The sequence below is a fragment of the Cupressus sempervirens genome, chromosome 7 (genome assembly GCF_028749045.1).
Source record: "Cupressus sempervirens isolate cs-2001-9-10 chromosome 7, ASM2874904v1, whole genome shotgun sequence".
Classification (NCBI taxonomy): domain Eukaryota; kingdom Viridiplantae; phylum Streptophyta; class Pinopsida; order Cupressales; family Cupressaceae; genus Cupressus; species Cupressus sempervirens.
In genome coordinates, this window is record NC_143124.1 from 112,923,259 (window position 1) to 112,932,427 (window position 9,169).

Here is a 9,169-nt window from a genome sequence, read left to right on the forward strand (position 1 = left end):
TTAGAAGGGTACATCAACAGGAGAGTTCTTAGTTAAATATGACTACAAATTAATGCTTGACAAAACCCGTGAAGCTAATGACTGGGGGAATGTTTGGTTTAATCACTTAATCCTGAAGATCAATATTTTCTAGTGGACCAACATTCATGAAAAAATTCTCACTATAGAAAACTTGATGAAGTGGGGATTTCAATTACCAAATAAATGTCATATGTGTAAGATGGAGGAAGAAAACATCAACCACTTATTCTTGCATTCCAGGTTTGCATCAAAGGTGTCACAGAGAATTCTTTAGATGCTGGAGGTGAACTAGGTGTTTAATGTGGACATGGGGCAATTGGTAATGAATTGGCAGTGCCCTTTTACCCACCCCCTCCTTATCTATCTATGGAAGATCATTGCGCCGCCCCCTCCCCCCAATGTTTGTTGTGGTATTTGAAATGAGCATAATAATAGCTTGTTCAGAAATGAGGAGAGAGAAGAAGTTTTAGTGGTGGACAGGATCTATAAATAGATAGTCAAGAACATTAGTTGCACCAAGTGGACAAAACTAGCATTTCCCCCTTCTACCCTTGAGTTTAGGGTGGCTAAGTGTTGGTCATTGATGGAAAGGATTATGGAAATTGATAATTTTAATCTTTTGTCTAGAAAAAGAACTCGATGGAAACACCTGCCTACTAATTGGGTCAAACTCAATTTCGATGGTGCAACTGGAAAGGAGGGTTCAGCGGGGGGAGGGAAAGTCAAGGACAGTAAGGGAAGGATGTTGTTGGTGTACACTAGTTAGGGAAAGTTTCTAACAATACAGTGGAGGTGATGGCTCTACATTGGGGCCTAGAATTGGTCATAAGTTTGGGTTGGAGGGATGTGCAAATTGAAGGAGATTCTTAAATAATTATTGAGAGTATCAAAGGTAATATGAGGGAGGGTTGGGCCATTAAATTGTGACTGATGATATGAAGTATCTATTAACTACTCTTAATTGGTTTGATTTGAATCACATCTTGTGGGAGGGAAATATTGTGGCTAATGAAATGGCAGCAATTGGATTAAAGGCGAAGGGGCTTAGATGTTGGAGGGATTTGCATGTATTGCCAAAGTTTTTAAGTGAGTTAGTGAGCCATGAAGTGAGAAATGATGAGTACTAGCTAGCTATATTGTATAATCATGTTGAGTTAGCGAGGAGGACATGTCCTTGAAGTACAAGTGGCAAGGTGTAAAGGATCAAGTATGGGTAATATTAATTACACATGGAAAGAAAGGAATTATTTTATAAAGCTTTGATATGTGTTAGGAATGATGGAAATGATTGGGTGATAGATCGTGGCAGCCAACACATGATCTTTCTTACCAAGTTGGTTGTTTTCATTATTATTATTAATTGTGATTATCATATCTACTTGGGGGTTTTTCTACCTAAGAGTGAAGTTTTTTTTAGAAACTATGTCCTAGCTTTCAAGAGAAAGAGAGGAGAGGGTAAATTTATAGAGATGGGTGGTGACTTGATGCACATTGAATTGGTTGTGATTAATGAAAATATGAGGAAGCCTCTAGTGTGGTACATTCTGAAGGAGGGTGGTTTTGTCTCATTTATGGAGGCACTTAATGGGCTTGATGACAACTGCTATATGAAATTTGTTAACTCCTGGGAGAATAGTAGAGTTATCATAAATGGTATCTCATTTCATATTTTAGAGGAGGAAATTTCTCTAGCAATAGGCTTGCCCATGAGGGGTAGGAAATGGTAGAAGGTGATGATAGTGACTAATGATATGAACCTATAAAATTTCTTCATGGATGGCGAGGAACTGATTCGACATAGAGGTGGTTTCATGTGGGAGAAGCTCCATGACCCATGGAAAAAGATTTTTTTGGTTTTGATGAAATATCTTACCCTAGAAGGAAGGTATGGAGTCTACTACTACTATCACTTTCCTCTCCTTAATCATTTTTGCCACCATGATTTCATCTTTCTTACTTTCTTCTTGCTACATGATTTAGAGGATTTTGTTGTTTATGTGAAAGAAAAGATGAAAAAGAGTGTTAATTTTATAGTTTTACAACAAGGTTTAACTTTTAGGCTGTTCCAATTTCACCTTTCCCTAGACCCCCTAGGATTGTGGAAATTGACATTCTTTCCCACCTAAACCCCAGCCCCAAATTGTTCCACTTAGGATTATAGGTCCCAAAGCCCCTACCCCATAGCCTTCACCTAGTGGGTCCCTGGTGAATTCCTCCCCCATGGGGTAGAGAGGGAGGTAGGATAAAGGGAAGGAGAAGGTGGTGGTGGAGTCGGAGGATGAGGGGAGAGAGGGTAGGAGGAGGTCAGCGAGGTTAGCAAAATCTAATGCTAAGAGGAAGTTGAAGAAGGGAGCCTCATACGAGGTTTCAGATTTGAAGGATCTGGGTTACTCCAAATGGAGGATGAAAGAAAAAGTGGTTAACTTTGGGGTGGGAGGTATGGAGGAGGTAGAGGATGAGGATTTGGACTCCTCTAGGTCAGATTCAGGAGATGGAAAGGAGAATAAGGATGTGTCACATGTTTCAGTGATAGTTGAGCTAGGGTGTGTGGACTTAACAAAGGATTAGTTCAATTATACAGTGGATAGTATGCCTTCCCTCATAACGATCTCCTCCCTTATTAAGGTTGTTTTTGAAAATGCTACTAACCCCCTATTTGTAGAGGATACCACAAAGACTAGTACTGATGGCCATCTGGGTGGTTTGCATGAGGTTGGTAATGAGGCGTGGGAGAGAATTTATGCACTGGAGGAGAGAATGTGCCTACTAACCAAGTTCATAGTTAAAGTGACACATGTGGGGGCTACCACTCTATGCCTGCTCAAGGATGTCAATGAGGACTTTCCTAAGGAGGACTCTAAGATGCTATTTGACTTCCTGGTAGAAGACTGGGTGAACATCCTCCTTGGGAGGAAAGAGGCCAAGAAATCTTAAGGGATCCCTCCTTTTTCTTTTTATGTTGTTCATCTCTTGGTTACCAGACATATTAGTTTGCAAGTCTGTTATGCCTTGGTTAATATTTTTCTTTAGACTTTTAAGTTTGATTACAAGCATTTTGTTTAAGCCTGTTGATACTCTCTTAATTATGGTATTGAACCTTGTGTTTGTTTCTAGTAGCAATAGAGGTTAGTTTAGTTTTGATGGTAATCCACTGGTAGTTGACATGTTTTGTGTTATGGGTCAGCCCCCTTTTTTTGGCTGCTATGAATTCAAAAACAATGAAGAACTTATCAATGTCAAATTTTCAGATGACACTACACTTATTTTTTTGCATTGGATAATAATATGATGAACTTAATGTCTAAACTAGAGGTATTCTATGAAGAATTTGGTAATAAGTTCTTTGTCACTAAATCAATTCTGCTTTCTAGGACGGTCAACCCCCTATTTGGTATAACAAATATTGTTTTAGTTGAGGAGGTCCCAAATAGATCATAAGCTATTTAAGCATACCATTCTCTATTGACCCATGTATTAATGGCATGTGGAGATGGGTTAAGGAAAGGATTGTACCTAAGCTCAATAAATATAACTCTCACTATTTTTTCATGGTTGGTAGACTCCAAGTTTTCCAAACATTTTTTTCTTCTTACTCCATGTACTTCTCATCTACATAGTTTTTCTATCTAAATAAGTTTGAGTTCATTCCAAATATCATTAGGAATTATCTTTGGTTTAATTGTGAAGGAAATTTTAAGAGTCATGATGTTAATTGGAGATGGTGCACCATGAGAAAGAAAGTGGGAGGCCTTTGACTCAAAAACTTGAGAAACTAGGGTATAGCACTTATGGTGAAATGGATTATCTAAGTAAGGCCAAAGTCTTTTATAACCTAAAATGTAGAAACATCCTCTCTATGGATTTGAACATGTGTAGGAGGTTCCAACATTTTTAAGTCTATTTGGAAAGGTTGGAAGTTAGTTACACATATATTTCATGGTGGTGTTAGAAAAAACAAAGCTAATATTTTATGCCGACAAGATTCTATATGGTGGAATCTTAAGGCTAGAGATAAACCTCTAGCCCTTGTTCAAGGATGCTCAGCCAAAAAGTAGAATGAGGTTGGAAACTCTTAGTTTCATGACATCCTTACTAATAGGGTTGTTATATCATGTGTAGATATTGCTAATAAATTTGATCTACCCCTTTCTCATTGGAGGACCTATTGCCTGATTAGAAATGTACTTTTCAACCTCTTTGTTAATCCTACTTATTGTACCTCCTCCTTAGGTTCTTCTTAGATAAGATGGCCAAATTCCACGCCCTTTCACCTAATCAAGGCCAATTATATATCCTCCCTCCTTACTTATGGTTCTACCATTATTAACCACATCCGATCTATTTGCAACCTTGGACTAGATTTGAACACCTAGAAGAAATTGCTCTCTTACCTCTTGCACAAACCCATTGAGCCTAGAATTTGTTACTTCCTTTAGATTGTCTTCTTACACAAAATCCCTTTTTTCAAACTTGTTGACCCTATTCCCAATAACTATTCATTTTGAAGCTATTCAAAATTTATTTCTCATGTGTTCTTTGATTGTGTCTTGAGTTGCCAAGGAAGTATGGAGGGCATTTGGTTTTACTCTTGATGGTAACTTCATGATTAGCATTGTGTTATTTGGATGCATTTTCAAGTGCAATAAAGAATTTAATACTTTTTGGTCTTATATATCTTCCTATATCCTTTCATACATTTGGAAATAAAGGAATAACTATATTAGTCAGGGTAAGACAATGTATCTCACCAAGTCTCAAATAAGACTCATGAGGGTTGATGCTTTATTGCAGCTAACAACTATCTTCAAACTTAAGGAGAGCATGTTCTTCTAGCTACTAAAGGATGAAAATTCCATGATGGAAAGGAAGGAACTAGCATTTAGATACAGCATAGTCTAGACAAAGCATAAAATTGATACCATTATTTTTTTTATGGAAACAACTAGAGTACATAGATATTGACATCTCTGCCATTACATAGCTGATTAAAACATTATGAGTAAGCATATATCTAAACCAGAAGCCATTCTTTGGCTAAGTTGCCATGTGTAGTGGGGTCCAGTCCATCAAAGTCACCTAGGGGTCAAACCTGGCCCAAACACACCTCTGGGGGTTTGATACTTGGTGGATGGCAATGTCAATCATACCATCATCCTCACCAATATCCAATATGAATGTAGGTTGAATGTCCATGATGCCTCCTCAAGTAGGTAGCTAGCTCCCTCAAATTTTTCTATTCACTTCACCAAGTCATACTCTAATGAAGAGTAGTCAGATTGGGATAATCTAGTGAAGAGTAGTTAGATTGGGATTAGTTTGATCTTATTTTATATACTTGCTATATTTTTCAAGATGTATCTAAATGTATAACATTTTGATAATATTGTCATAGTTTGATTAGGGATGAAATTCTATCATGTTTGGTACTGCTCATCAATTGTATAGTTTCCAAATATTTTTTGGTTAATGATATGCAATAGTGATAATAATATATGGAATGATTGGTTAAAATATCTGGTTAGAAGTTGTAAGCTCTTATCTTAATTTGTCTGTAAAAAATGATAACCATAAGATAGAAATATGAAAATGAAAATATATTTTTTATGTTTTTAAATGGCAATAAATGTGATTAAATATCAAAAGAAAAATAATGTTAGCAAAGTAATAGTTTGTGAAAGATCAAGTTTTGAGGCTGACATAGTTAAATTTTCAGATTAGTGAAAATGTGTGGACAATAAGAAATGATGGGCTAGAAATAATAATTTCTACTTAGGATTAATTGGCATCATTAGTTAGGATTAATTGTCCATCATTAGAGGTTTCTAGATTATTAAGTTTAGGTATTTTGGTTGTGTCGGCTCTAGTATTTTCGAGAAGTGTGTAGATTTTTTTTTTTGTCCTGTCAGCTAATGCTAGATTTTTTAGAATATTGTACACTTGCCTATAAAAAGACACCATGTATTCATTTGAAAAAATGATAAATAGAATATAATATAGTTTTATTGTGCCGCAGCACACTGAATTTAGTGTTTTTATTTTCTTGTGCCTCTGCCCTTTCATCATTCTATGTTTGGTGATTTTCTTTGCCTAAGCCTAGAACTCATCATTTGCATTTGCCAACGGTTGAAAATGTCTTGGCACTCAGTGCAATGTGAACCAGACGTTCTGACAAAAGTCATTCAAGAAATGGAAGTGAAGGGAGTTCGAATAGAGAAATTGCATTCTCTGGACTCACAATGGCTAAACGATCTTCTACCCATTCATGGCCTGATCTTCCTACCCAAATACAGATTACCAGAGAATGATGATGATGATAGATCCCTATTGGATTCGGATATTCCCAATCTCTTCTTTGCAAAGCAACAAGTAAACAACGCGTGTCCAACACAGGCCATTATATCCATACTCATGAACTCCCCATCTCATGTGGAAATTGGTCCACAGCTCTCCAATTTGAAGGAGTTTAGTAGAAATTTAGACACACCACTGCTCAAATCACTTTGTATTACAAATACCAAGGTACTTCGGGATGCCAACAACAGTTTTGCCAAAGAAGAGGCAGTTGACTCCTCTACGTCTGGAATTGATGCGTCAACTTTCATTATCTATGTGCCAGTTGATAACATTGTATATGAATTAGATGGGATGAAGGAGGGGCCCATCTCTCTTGGCCGCTTTGATGGAACTTCGGATGGTTTGGATTGGTTGAATGTTGTACGGCCAATACTTCAACAGAGATTGGAGAAATACATGGAAAGCAACATTCAGTTTAGCCTGTTGGGTGTCATAAAAGATTGGAAAGAAGAGTATGTCGACGGCCTGGAGATTCTCCAGAGAAGGAAAGATCAGGTTGTGCAGGAATTGGAAGGGAATACGGATAATGGAAATCTCCAGAGGATTTTGACGGAGACATATTCTGAGATCGAAAATTTCAAGCAGAAGATATCAATGGAGGATGAGAAAATCAGAAGTTGGAAGAGGGAGAATGAAATTAGGAAGCATAATTATGCACAGTTTTTACGAAATTTCTTTAAGATTTTATCTGACAAGGGTAAACTCAATGATGTGATTGAAAAGGCCATGTCAGGGGAAAAGAAATAAAAATAATCTGGACCAGTAGTAAGGCTAAAGAAGGGATTATAAATAAATGTATGCTGTTATAATACTTCTTTTTACTGCAACTGTGTACTGCGATTATAATAGATTATAAATCGTTTTGTATTTAAAAATGTTACTAAATAAAAATCCACTATTCTTGTTATGTAAATATCTCATGTAATATTACATTCGAATGATTCTGCAAAATCAAACGGTTCATTCTCCTGTGACCACTGATCCTTTGTGCTGGGCGTTGAGTTAATAAAGCAGACATATTTTGAACTTATTTAGTGGTTGTAAAGAAGGTAACCCCATCCTATTGTAAACATTGGCGTTCTCTATGTTTTGAAAACCTGCCAAACCTACGATAATTATTCAACGAATTTGGGAGTGATGGCCAAACGACAAAATCTAATCTTCGGCAGTGATATTCAGATTTTAGAGATTAAAGTTACTGTGAATTGATTTTAACCACATAAATACAACAAATTTCACTACAAAAGAGTTAAGATATATGTTTGACTTTAATATCACTAGTTCCGATGGAATGTCACGTCGTTGGAACTGTGAAAAATCTAACTATTGCAGTCACTGATTATTAATCTCCTATCGTAAACGATTATTAAACTGGTGAAAACAAATTTTCAGCTAATATTGAAAAATAACACAACTGCAACTTCACTTAAAATACAGAAATAAATGTGCAACACAATGAACACAATATTTTCAGACAAATTGTCCCTGGAAAAACCCCTAAGGGAAAACCAGTTCTACAGATGAGAAATTATATTAAACTTCAGCAAATCAAGAGATACAAAATTCGTTGCCTCACACTGGCAGAACTCCGACAACCTCCTAATTTCTCCTGCTGATATTCCCCACTGCTGAGATATCCCCGACAGGATGATTGACTCTTTCAGCACTAAATTTCTTAAACTTCAGAGGTTTGACATTTCGTCAAACAATTAGCAATCGAGCTCTGATACCACTGTAGTGACCCTAGCTTTAAAGGTCACTAAATCCCAACAATGTACTGTGGCAATTCGTAAAATAGTTTGCAAGTAATCACTAAAGAACCAAATGCCTAAACTGAGACAATCCGTAAAAACACTTATTTGGAATCTGAAACCGCACTATAAGACAATGCTCTACAAATTTACCAAACTTCATTTATTAAATGATTAAGGAAATAATGACTCAATCGATTTTCCAGATGTAATGGTAATACAACCTGAAATTTCTTGACTCCGTGACCGAGAGCAAGTGATAATCCAACGGGTGCCTGAAATGCCCAAACCAGGAACTTTATTGTTAATTTTCAGGTAGATAGCTTCATCAGGCTGGACACGAATGACAAGCTCATTGGTAGCTCTGTCCAAGTCTATTCCAAATTTCCTCTTGTAGAGGTTACCTGGAACATGTCTAAACTGAACTCTAATCTCTGCACGTCTATTATGTAAAGCCTTTCCAGCTTTCATAAGGAAAGGTACACCATCCCATCTGGAATTGTCAATGAAAGGAGCCGCTGCTGGAAATGTTGGAGTTAAGCTATCTTTGGGCACTGTCTTATCATCCGTATAGCCAGGATATGTCACACCACCTTTAACATGGCTTCTTGTATTGCCCAATTACAACATTTTCAAGTTGCAATGGCACCATGGAGCGCAACACTTTGACCTTTTCATTCCGTATGTCTTCTGCATCCAAACTGATCAGAAAGTCCTGATAATGTTACTTTCATGGGTCGGAATCCATCAATATCACCATATGGTTGTACTGCCTGTTCTTCAGTGAGGCCAACTATTGCAATCGGGGGTTGAATAAACACCGCAGAAGGTATATATCTGATTTCCCTGACACTGGAGTGGGTAGCCGAGCCGTGAAGTTGCAGTTTGCCGTTTGTGCGGAAGGATGCTCGACTGGGTGTTCTTAGTAATTAGTGCGTCCCACACACTATCTGCCCTACGATTGCTGATGAAGACATAAGGTTTTCGGACTGCCGATCTTCTAATTCGATGGGTGTTAATGTTTGGTCCGTTAATCCTTTTGC

The 9,169-nt window shown here is 37.2% G+C and overlaps 2 pseudogenes; one reads left to right on the plus strand and one right to left on the minus strand.

The window, feature by feature from the left end:
- Positions 1-6,150: 6,150 nt before the first annotated feature.
- On the plus strand, positions 6,151-7,122 carry LOC149545755 (ubiquitin carboxyl-terminal hydrolase 2 pseudogene; annotated as a pseudogene).
- A 1,178-nt stretch (positions 7,123-8,300) lies between these two features.
- LOC149545756 (glucose-6-phosphate 1-dehydrogenase, chloroplastic pseudogene) lies at positions 8,301-8,747 on the minus strand (annotated as a pseudogene).
- Positions 8,748-9,169: the final 422 nt, after the last annotated feature.